The sequence below is a fragment of the Capricornis sumatraensis genome, chromosome X, assembly GCF_032405125.1.
Source record: "Capricornis sumatraensis isolate serow.1 chromosome X, serow.2, whole genome shotgun sequence".
In the NCBI taxonomy this organism is placed as follows: domain Eukaryota; kingdom Metazoa; phylum Chordata; class Mammalia; order Artiodactyla; family Bovidae; genus Capricornis; species Capricornis sumatraensis.
In genome coordinates this window covers 79541203-79551018 of record NC_091092.1, presented here as the reverse complement: position 1 = coordinate 79551018, position 9816 = coordinate 79541203, and positions in this window count along the sequence as shown.

The following is a 9816-nucleotide window of genomic DNA, read 5'->3' as shown; positions in this document are numbered from 1 at the left end:
TCTGAATCTCCCAGATGGAGGCGATCTTACAAAGTGCCATTTCATCCAACTCACCACAGCCACCTCCCACTCAGCAACACCTTAATGTCTTCTCTATTCCCTAAGCATGTTTTTGGGTTAGCCTTTATTTTCCTGAGTAACTTTTCTCCCCTAAGCAAGAATTTTACCTGTCAAAAAAAAAACACTGTTCTTGAATATAAGTTAGTCTTCAGGGACTGTGGGCTCTTTAAGACTTCACGGCCTGATTTCTCTGTCAGGGTCAGGTGCCAGAAGTCACAATGCTCAGTGAGATGTATTGTTCTTCCACAAGAGGCCCATCCAGTAAGAAAAATGGCAATATGGCAGAAGGCTTAATCCCAGGTTTATGACCAGGGACAGGAAACCCCCCCTCAACCCCCTTGGTCCCTTGGGAAGTGGCACTGGAGAATCAAGTCCAGCTATCCCACAGAAGAGACAGGACAGTGTGCTTCATTTTCTCACAGCCCCAGCCCTTTTTCACAATGGCAGCACCAGCACCTCCTGGAAAGGAATGGTGCTAACTTTCAAGATTGGGCAGCCCATCATTGCACACAGCCTGGGCACAGAGCCAAAGGAGCCACAAATGGGAATCATCAAGTATGCCAAGAAGGGAAAAGGGCTCAGAGAATTAGCTGCCTCCCCTGAGGGGAGGAGAAGCTGCTTCCAAGGCTCCAGGGTGTATCTGTCTCACACTTTGCCCTGGACACGGCGATGGTGGGGGGACCCTCTCCTCTGAGGAGTGTCAAGTGAGACCTCTACTGGCCTATCTCTCCACACCATCCCCCTTAAATTGCTCCTCTGTGTGCTGGGTCAAGGCTGATGAGAACTTAGAGGAACTGAGGCTGGCCCTTCACAGGTGCGATGAGAATGTGGCCAGTCATGATGGTAAGCCCCAAGATGGAGAACCAGAAGGACCCAGGTGGTTCTGCTCCCAGGTGGCCTGCTTCATCGGAACATCCAGCTGGTGAAGAAAGACTGTTGAATTGCAGGAAAAGCTTGCTCTGGAAATCAATCCCATTAGGTTGGAATTCGGCTCCCCCACTTTCTAGCTCTGTGACCTTGAGCAAGTTATTTCACTGCGCTGTGCTTCGGTTTCCTAATCTGTGAAAACAAAAAAGTACCTACCACTTCAGTGTACTATGAGGATTTAACGAGGTATTTGTAAAAGCGCCTTTTTTACCATCTGAGCCACCAGAAGACCTGGGTTCGATCCCTGGGTTGGAAAGATCCCCTTGGAGAAGGAAATGGCAACCCCCTCCAGTATTCTTGCCTGGGAAATCCCATGGACAGAGGAGCCTGACGGGCTACAGTCCACGGGTCACAAAGAGTCGGACATGACTTAACGATTAACATTTTCACTTTTCATAAAAGCACCTGACGCAGAGCTTGTACTCATAAGTGTTTCTTCCCTTCCCTTGGTTTGGTAGAATATGTTTACTAAGGACAGGTGAGATACACAGAGGCCCGCCCTATCCTTCCGACTGGTATCAAATTGGAGGCCTCTAGATACCATGCCCCCCAAACAAAAATAAGACCAGAAGAACATTAAGTAAAGCTGCTGTCTGCCTGCCAAATGCATAGCTGATCCACTTGGTCCATGGGCATGTTTGAAGGAGTCATACCTCTATGCCAGGCTTGCCACAGTCTGTTCTTCTTGTGATCAGAAGCAGTCATTTGCAAGACTGCTGGCCTGAGGAACGGTTTCTCTTTGTGAAGCTAATTAATCCATGACGTACTTTGAACTTTGCTCACTCCTATACAAGCCCCTCTCGCCATCCTTCTCCTAGTAACCTCTCCTCCTGCTGGCCTCAACTTTAAACGTTAATTCTGCAGGGAAGCTTTCCAGACAATCAAACTAGGCTATACTTTCCCAGAACACTTTGCACACCGACAAGTAATGAAAGGATCACACACTTCTGTATATAGACTGTTTTCCCTGCTAGGCTTGAAGCTCCTGAGGGAGAGACAGGGCCTGTTTTGTTCACGTCTATCACCTCAGCATCTAGCATAGCACCTGGCACACGGTATGTCCTCAGAATAATTGTTGACTGACTAGATGATGCCTGTAGTCCCCCTCAGTCTTAGGATTCTAGTGTCACACAGGCAGGCTATTCCCCTGTAAACCCCCAATGGCAAGGCCATGGCTGACTAGCCAGAGTCCATTCTGGGAATGGTTTGAGATACCCTGAAATATCTCCTCCCCTCTTTCTCTCTCCTTTCTCTCTTTGTCTCTCCTTTCTCATCACCATCACCATTCAGCCTCTGCTGAATTATCCAGTGATTCTAACAGCTCTTTTGGGTTCTGACATAGGAGAGCAAGCCAGGATAAACATAGCACCAGCTCTGTGTGTTTCAGATACCAGATCAAGGTCCTAAGTCCTGGGTAACAAAGATAAAGTCCTTAATTGCCCCGCCTGGTGTACAGTCCCAGGCTGGCAGATGTGTAGGAGAGGCCTAGATTGGGGAATCATGATAGCTCAGACTGTGACTGCCAGGAGAAATGTGGTTTCTGGAGTCAGAGGTCAAGAAGCTCCCCTCCCACTGAGCGCTGGAGAAGAGTTCAGAATGAACAGGAAGTTCAGCACAGAGAGAGCCAGCCGAGAGGCAGCCCTGAAGGAACCATCCATCAGAGGCTCAGATTGTAACTGCTCTTCTGTGTGTTGGCTTAAAAATCAAATTCCATTCTAGACAAATTTCCTTATTGCATGCAAGCTGCTCTAATTTCAAGAATGTCAAATACGCGGCCAAATGCAATTACACTTTAAGCACAGCACTCACTTGAAATATAGCACAAATTTCTAAACCAATTTTAATCACATTACAGAGAGGGCAGACATGCTTAGCAATCTGAAATTCCACCTTATCCAGAGAGCCTCTCGTGATTAGTTAGAAGAGTGGCCAAATTGTTGACTCTGCCCTGCCTATTCTCCTGTTTGCTCTCTGCTGTCAGGTAAGCATTTACCCTCATTCTTGTACATAATGTAGATGTGTTTGTCGATTATTCATTCTGCCCTGGTTACCTATTTGCTTGGTTAATCACAGGAGCAGCCTTTTGGCTGTTTCTTTCTAGTTCCCCTCTGTGAGCCTAGGCCTGGCTTTGGATTCCATTCATGCAGCGTAGGCCCTATCCCCACTCCTGCCCAAATGTTTAGTGGATTCTTTGAGAATGAAAGCGCTGGGAGCCATGGACCAGATCTGGTGGTGGCTGGGACAATATGTAGCAGCAAGTCCAAGCTCAGCCAGAATGTAGGCATAGGTGATTTCTGTCTGGACAGTGGGTCCAAGCACCTTAACATCACTCTGGTCTGGGAGACTGGCACACTCCTTGTGGGTCAGCGTCAATTGAGATGCCTGTATATATATTTCTACCATGGGGTAGCTCGAAGAAGGGCCATATGAGTGCTCTCTCTGATCCCCAGCCCAGTGACCAAGACCTGAAGGAACCACACTCAGGGGCCACCTAATAGTAGGGAGATCAGAAACTAGCTAGTTAGAGGGCCTGCAACTGACCTTTGGAGTTCTTCCAGGTGGAAAAATCTAGGCTGCTGATCTCTGGGTTGCCCCAAAGGCTGCAGAACCATCATTCAGGTGGGAGAGGATTCCAGGCTCCACACACAGCCTGAATTTCATGCTCGCTTGCTCTTGCTGGCTTGTGTGTGCGTCTCTCTCATGTTCAGTGCCCATCTCCAACTCTGTGTGTGTGTGTATTAATATATAGATACTGTCTGTTTCTCCTTTCTCTCTTTTCTCTCTTTCTCAGTCCTTCTCTCTCTTTCACTTCTTTTCTATGTGTGTACATGTGTCTCTTCTGGTTTCTCTGTAACACTATCTCTTAGTCTGTCTCTCTCCTCTCTCCCTCTCTCTTCCACCCCCACTCACTCCTCTCTCTGCTCTTTCTGATTCTTGCTCTCTCATCTCTCTCTGTCTCTCTCTTCTCTGTCTCTCTTTCTTCACTGCTCACTTCACAGTCCCAGATACAGAAACACCACTTTTTCCCTTTGACAAACCCACACATTTCACTTAGAAATAAAGAGGAAGGAATCTGGCCCAAAGCACAGATACTGCCCAGTCAGGATGTTAAGCCCTTAACTCCTTCTGGTATGTGCTGAGGCCACAGGGCTTGAGCTGCCGCAGAAACTGCTGTCCTCCCAGAGCCTGGCTAACTGGGATATTCATGCATTGGACAACTTCCTGGGGCTGGCAGAATCAGGAGGAGGAGTTGGGAGATGAAGCTAGACTTCATGGAGTAGATAACAGACTTTTAAAGTCTATCTATCCCTGATGTGAGATTCTAAGATTTTGTGCTTGTAACTTAACTCAAACCTGAAATAATCACAGTGTTAAATTCTGGGCTTCATACATTAAAGGGAACAAACCAGACTATGTCCAGAGAACAGTGAGTAGAATGGAACAGGGAATCGAGGCCATCTCACCATCTCACAGCTGACACGAATTATGTACCTACTGTGCAGACGCTGGACTAAGTATCACACGTAGATTAATAAGGCACAGCTTCTTGCCTTCAAAGAGTGATCCAATCTAGAAATATGAGTTTAATAATAATAATCCACACTCACCAACTGCTTCCAATATGACTTTTGCATGTATTATCTGGTTTAGTTCCCATTTACAGGTGAGAAAACTGAAACCCAGAGAAGTTACATTTTGTGACAGTTTAATACCATGAAGATTTATTGAAAGAGGGCTCTTTAGCCTGGAGAAGAGAGGATTCATGGGTCACTTGTCTTCAGACTTCTGTCCGAGCCCAAGAGAACAGACGTATGCGGCTCCAGAGGGCAGAGCTGGAAGCCAGGAACGGATGCACACTTGGAATCACTACAAGGGGGGAAAATCTGTCTTAGGAGTCAGAGTGGTCCATGTCTAGAACAGGCTTCCCAGGGAGGAAGAGGGATGTCTAAGCAGAGGCTGCATGACCATTCAGGGAGGGAAGAGGGGGAATGTGTCTAAAGGGCTCTCGTAGTTGTGGCAGGCTGCACATCTCCATTTCCTGGCTGCACACTGGCTTAAAGATCCAAACATGATACTTTTAAAGTCCTCTGGGAATCCACACTTCTGTTACCAAAGAGAAATGTGTCTCCCTCTGTACACAGGAAGCCCCTGTGGCGTGTTTGTGTTCATCTTCCTTCACACATTTCCCAATTCTCTTACCCCTCCCCAAGGAGTCTGGGCCATCCATGTCTTGCAAAAGAATACCACCACAGTCTTTCCCCATAGTTTCCTACTCAGGCCTTGGGCTGACATTTTTGCTGTGGAAACTGCAGACCAAGAGTCAAGCAGTGACTCTTTCTCAATCAGGGGTCAGACCGTAGCAGATGACCAGCAGACCAGTCACCACAAGCCAGGCCCACATAGCCAAAAGACCCTTATGCCTCATACATGGTGAACCGTGATCACCCATTTATCAAACCCAGGTGCTCTTCTGACTGCCAAGATAAATACTCTTGGCCTTCCTCTAAGTCTGGCCCAAAGCAGAGCATCTGGCAGTGAAGAAGATTGCTAGAAGCAGCCAAGCTTGTGAGGTGGTCAGGCATGGCCCTCAGGGTCACCCCTTTCATAGCCTTCAAGCTCTGGTAGTGAAGGTCCAGACTGGCCAAGAGAGAGCAGCCAAGGCCCTTGCTTGGGAAGGCTACTCTGCTTGAAACTAGAGAAGTCAAGGCACTGAGCTCCTGTCGGCAGGGAGGCTGTGACTGGGAGTCCTTCATGCCCTTCAGAAAGAGCTTCCATGGAGAGAAGCGCAGGCCTCAGAAGGTCCCTGGAGTTAAAGTCATCCCCACATTGCCCGACCATGTTACCTGAGGGCTTCCCACATGGCTCAGATGGTAAAGAATCTGCCTACAATGCAAGAGACCCAAGTTCAATCCCCAGGTCAGGAAGATCCCTTGCAGAAGGAAATGACTACCCACTCCAGTATGCTTGCCTGTCTTGCCTAGAGAATTTCATGGAATTCTGTGGACAGAGAAACTTACAGTTCATGGGGTCGCAAAGAGTCAGACACAACTGAGAAACTAACACTTTCACTTTCCATGTTGCCTGAGAGAGCCAGGGAGCAAATGGTGGTGAGGGAAGACTCCTGAATGTGAGACCCTGGGCTTGTTCCATGAAGGCCCAGATGCTTCACTGGGAAGACTGCCCTGAAAAGACTTTGGAGGGGGCTTTTGAGGGGCTCTCCCCTCTGGCTTCTGTGCCCCCAACACAGGTGCAACCCCTTGTTCCCCCAGTCCACATAATCTCAAATAATCAGGTGGGTGAAGACTAAATGAATTATATTTGTCCAGAGATGTCAAGGGCAAATGGACAGTGGAGAAGCAGGGACTGGCCTCAGAACTAGGGGTGCCATGGGTTGTCACATTCTGGAAATGGTTCCAGGCCATTGTGAGGTGCTGAAGGGCAGGAAGCCTACCAGGGAAATCTCTTGGGGGATGCTGCCTACTTAGGTCAAGTGTGATATGCCAAGATAATACTTTCAGGTTGAACATTATATCATTGTACCAACTGCAACCCCCTAAGCTGGGGATAGGGGACTTGATTCTAGAAAGACCAGGGAGTTGTCAGGTTAAAATAGAGGAGATGGTTTTGGATGGGTAGAAGTAGGAAGTACTCAGTCACTTATGACCCAGGTCTATACCTGAAACTTGTATGCCCTCAGCTATGGATAACTGCAGGCCACCGGGCTCCAGTGGAGCTGCCACAGGTTGGGAGGCTGAAGATGGAAATGCAATGAAGAGAATTCTTGGCTGAGGTGAGCTACTACACCATGGGCAAGCCAGCAAATTTCCAGAGTGTAGCTGTTCCTCAGGCTGATGTCCAACAGAGAAGGGGATCTGAGAAGATGCCCCGAGCCAGGCACATCATGTGGTTGGTTGAGAGATTTAGGCTCTCCAGGGAGCTGAGTTTGATCACCTGGTAAGCAGTCATGCCACTGATGAGGTAGTTGACTGAGAGGTCCAGAACCCGAGGGTAACACAAGAACTCGAGTGCTCTGTCATTAGCCAGATGGTTATGGTCCAAGAGACTGGCTGCCAGGGTGAGGGAGCTGAGCTGACAAAGCTGGCCAAGGGCTTCTGAGGCTAGAAGCTCCAGCTGGCTACCCCTGAGGTCCAAGCCTTGGTTGCACCATCCCCTCTAGGACTTTTACGAGGTTGTGAGAGAGGTCGAGCTGTTCCACACTCTATGTTAGCCCTGCCAGAAAAGTTTGGAAGCCAAGACCCTGGCAAGAAACACTCAGCCTGGCCGTCAGGGTGGAGGAGAGAAAAGAATATCCTGCGAAATAGACAGAGTCGGGTGGAGTTGGGGAGAAAGAGCTAAACCCCATTTACACACACACACACACACAGAGGCACACAAGGTCTTGAGCATTTCCCTTGACATTGCCACATAACATTACCTCACTCCAAGAAATAGGAGTGGTTGTTTCTACTTTATAGATAAGGAAAGAAGCTCAGAGAAGTAAAGTGACCTGTCCAGTGTACAGGATTTTAACCCAAGTCTGGCTGACTCAAAACCTATGCCCTTTCCACTATTTATCTTGCCTCCTTGAGCGTATCTTTTTCTAGTTCAAAAAGCCCTTGTTCTCTATGGCAACAGGAAATTTGTTTCCATCCATGAATGAATCAGGCGATCCTACAGTACAATACAATCAATACAGTCCTTGAATGTCAGGGCTGGAAGAGACCTTCGAGACTATTTCTCTCTGACAACACTCTCATTTTATAGCTGGAACAATGAAAGGCTCAGAGAGGGGAACAGGTTTGTCTAAGGCGACAGCAAACCTGAGTCTGAATCTGACCGCTCACCCTGTTCCCCAGGAACTCACCAAGTAGGGGCAAAAGAGGGAGAGGCAAACGATGGATCCGTGTATAGGCTGTTTATACACGGATAGACCCTGCCTTCCCCTGGTTACTCTTTTCGTGGGGATGGGGCACCCATCCAGGACAGGAAAAACCTACTTCTAGCCTTTTCTCTTGGGAGAAAGGTCAACCAGGGAAGTTCTCCTCCCACCCCCCCACCCCATGACACTACTCCCCCAAATAACTTACTGAATAAAAATTCATCTTGGGGTAAAAACACATGAGTCCAATTCCTGATTTTACCATTAGCTAGCCTAACAATCGTAGGCAAATTCTGTCATTGCCTTGAGCCTCACTTTTCTTATCTGTAAAATAGGGATGGTAATACCTCCCTCATAGAGTTGTTGTGGAGATACAACGCAATGACATCTATAAAGCACTCAACACAAAGTATCCACATATAAGTATTCATTTGTCCCTTTCTTATCCACGACAAACTCATATATTTTCACCCGAGTGGGCCAGAAAGGCAAAAGTCTCCAGTACAGGGAAGATGGCCTTGGGGCAGAAGGGCAGAATTTCTACTACTGCCCATGAGGTGCAGAGACAGCCAGGCCAGAAGCAGTCTGAGTTCTAATTGGGCCTTGCAGTTGGGTTCCTTTAGTTTTCCTCCAAACTGTGAACCTGGGCTGGACCTTGGGTAATTTTAAATACTCCCATGCCAGGGCAGGACGTGCTAATAAAAGATGGGAAAAGCAAGAACCAACAATACGCCCTGGGTAAAAGTAATGCAGAGGAGAGGATGAAGGCGACTGAAAGTGAAAAGGAAACAGAGGAGAAGTGCTGGACTTTCCTAACCTCTCCGAATGCCAGGAAATAAACAAACTGGGATACCTTCCTGGACTGGCCTATGAGTTTCCCTCCAGTCCTTGGGGACTGCTATAGGGAAACTCCTTAAGTGGAAGGGAAATGCAGGCTCTGAGTAAATTCACCAGCCTTTCAGCCCCTGTATCATGGGACTCTGGCTCCAAGATGAGAGGGAAGTCAGAGGGTGGGAGCCATGCTGAATCAGGGATAGGCCTCTACCACTTGGCAGGTAAAGGGCTGGGTGGCCCTTCCTCCAGTTATTCTGTTAATTAGTATCAGGTGCTGTGGGGAATGAGGAGCCTCGTCTCACCTATATTAAAAACAACAACAACAACCTGTACCATAATTTCCTTCCCTGGCCCTAGCACTCCTTCTTTTTTCAGGCAAGCTTGTAGAAAAACTTGGTTGTTGATTTCTCCCTCTGAAAAGAATCCATACTCTTCATCTGTTGGTCTCCATCCCCACTACAACTTCTTGCATCTGAGCCCAGCTCATCTCTCACCTCCCTCCAGTCTCTGCCCTTCTTCAAGGTAGCTGGATCGCCAAGCCAGCAAATGTAACCATCCTTTTCCTTGCTTTAAACTCTTTGATGGCTCCCCACTGCATGCCGGATTAGGTCCCACTCTCCTTCTCATGAGGCCCTTTGGGATCTGGCCCCTGTCTTTATTTCTTGTCACTTCCCCACAAAAAAACAATCATTCAGTCATACTTTACTTACAGGTATTCTGGGATATACACATATTGTTTCATGCCTCTGTCTATTTGCATCTACCATTCTTTCTTGCTGGGATTCTCTTTCCAGCTTGATTGCTTGGCATATTTTGACCTGACCTATGAGCTACAGCTGAAACATGGTCTCTTATGTGAAGGCTTCCTTGATCTCCCACCTTCTCTTGGCTTCAGTCTTCTAGTCACCTAAGCAGCACCCTACTAACACTCGCTAGTCAGTTCTTGTCAAGTCTGGTCTTATTTATCCCCATCCCTGACCCTGATTTTTCTTCAGTGGAGCCTTCTTCCATACCAGGCACTCTGCTAATGTTGTATACATACAGCATTATGCCATTAAGTCTCCCTACCACCCTTTGAGTTTGGAACCATTATTATCCTCATTTTACAGCTGAGA